We start from the raw sequence: 2475 nt of genomic DNA on the forward strand, positions 1-2475 counted from the left end.
GCATTTACATATGAAAACATATTTATATATAATGATAGGGGAATAGATCTATGCACATATATTTATATGTTAAGAATTAAGGTAGCAGATGGACATTAGGCCTCTACTCAAGTATTCCTTCCATGCAAGAACACTTTGTTCTTATAACCCAGAATTCTGTGATGCTCACCTTCCTGACAGGATCGCTGAAGAAAAAATAGGTGCATAAGCTAATGTGGTGAAGAAAGCTGATAGTGTCTGGCTATCAAAAGATATAGCATCTGGAGTCTTAAAGGCTTGAAGATAAACAAGCAGCTATCTAGCTAAGAAGAACATGGAAGAATCACACCAGCCTGTGTGATCATGAGGTGTCGATGGGATCACGTATGAGGCATCAAAGACCCAGAACAAAAAAAGTATATCAATGTGAATGATATAATTTGTGGATGGCGGAGTGGCAACCCAAAGCCCATCTGTAGATAATTGGACATTCCCTTACAGAAGGGTCACAAGGAAGAGATGAGCCAGTCAGGGTGCAGTACATAACTCTGATGAATCATGCAACTTTCCTCTAGTTGTTTAATGCTTCCTTCCGCTCCACCTTCCCCTACTATCGTAAACCCAATTCTACCTTCCAAATATGGCTAGCCCAGAGCATGTACCCAGGTACAGATAAGAGCTCAAAACACAGGGAATCCAGGCCACAGATAAACCCTTCAAGACCAATATTGGAAATAGTAATGCCAGGAGGGTAAGGGGAAGTTGGGGGGAGAAAGGAAGAACTGCTCCTAATGATCTACATGTAACCCCCTCCCTGGGGGACGGACAACAGAAAAGTGGGTGAAGGTAGACATCGGTTAGTGTAAGACATGAAAACTAATAATAACTTATAAGTTATCAAAGGTTCATGAGGGTGGGGGGAGGATATGAGCTGATACCAAGGGCTCCAGTAGAAATAAAATGCTTTGAAAATGATGATACCAATATATATACAAATGTGCTTGATACAATGGATGGATTGATTGCTAAGAGCTGTATGAGCCCCCAATAAAATTATTTTTTTAAAAACAATAATTTATAAATTATCAAGGGTTCATGAGGGATGGAGGGTGGGGAAGGGAGGGATTAAAAAGGGAAGCTGATACCAATGGCTCAAGTGGAAAGAAAATGTTTTGAAAAGGATGATGGCAACATATATACAAATGTGCTTTACACAATGGATGTGTGGATTTCTATAAGAGCTGTAAGAGCCCCAATAAAATAGTTAAGAAAGAAAGACATGTTGTGTCAACTGTATACTACAGGTTGTTCATAAATCTTCTTCCAAACATGATGCTACATTCTTCTTCATATAGGCCAGTTTCTCTGATGATTTGCTTAACTTACAGAATGAATAAGCTTGGTGAGAAGATACAACTCTGATACACACTTTTCCTGATTGGAAACCATGCAGTATTCCCTGTTCCAATTGTAAAATTGTCTCTTGATCCAGGTACAAGTTCTGTAAGAACACAATCAGTGTTCTAGAATTCCCAGTCTTCTCAAGGTTATAACAAATCAAATGTTTCATTGTCAATAAAACAAAAGAAACATCTTTCTGGTATTCTCTGCATTCAGCCAAGGTCCATCTGACATCAACAATGATATCCCTTGTTCCACATATCCAGCCTGAACCTCTGGCAGCTCCCTGTCAATTACTGCTGCAACCATTGTTGGATGATCTTCAGAAATATTTAACTTCCATGTGATATCAGTAATATTGTTCTATAGTTTAAGATTCTGTTGAGTCACCTATCTTTGGAATGGGCACAAATATGGACCTCTTTCAGTCAGTTGGCCAAATAGCTGTTTTCTAAATTTTCTGTCATAGATGAGTGAATACTTCCAGTGCTTCTTAAACTTTTTGAAACATTTAGTGTTCTCTTAATTCCTGGAGCTTTGTTTTCAGTTAATGCATTCAGTGTAGCTTAAACTTCTTCCTTCAGCAACATTGTTCTTATTCATATGCTACCTCTGGAAATGGTGGAATGTCCAGTAGTTCTTTTTTTATTATTAATATTTAAGAAGCCTTTTTGATACAGTGTGTATTCTCCCCGTCATCTTTTGATGCTTCCTACATCACTCAATATTTTGTCCATAGAATCTTTCAATATTGAAATTTGAGGCTTGATCTTTTAATTGAGTTATTTCCATTTAAGATATGCTGAATATGTTCTTCCCTTTGAGTGTTCTGAGTCTAGGTCTTTGCACATTTCAGTATGATATTTTACATTGTGTTTTTGAGTTTCCCTTTAAGATTTTCTATTCGGCACTTCAGAAGAAAAGACAATCTTTTCTTCCATTTGCTTTAGTAATTCTGTGACTAAGAACGAGCGTCTGACTCTCCTCTAACATCCACTTTGGTCCTGTCTTTCTAATGACCTTTTGCTTTCTTCATAAATGATGGCCGTAATGTACTACAGCTCCTCGGGATTTTTGTCATTAGTGTTTAATGTA

This window comes from Echinops telfairi, unplaced genomic scaffold (genome assembly GCF_000313985.2).
Source record: "Echinops telfairi isolate 266 unplaced genomic scaffold, ASM31398v2 ScPeMD7_2;HRSCAF=8, whole genome shotgun sequence".
In the NCBI taxonomy this organism is placed as follows: Eukaryota; Metazoa; Chordata; class Mammalia; order Afrosoricida; family Tenrecidae; genus Echinops; species Echinops telfairi.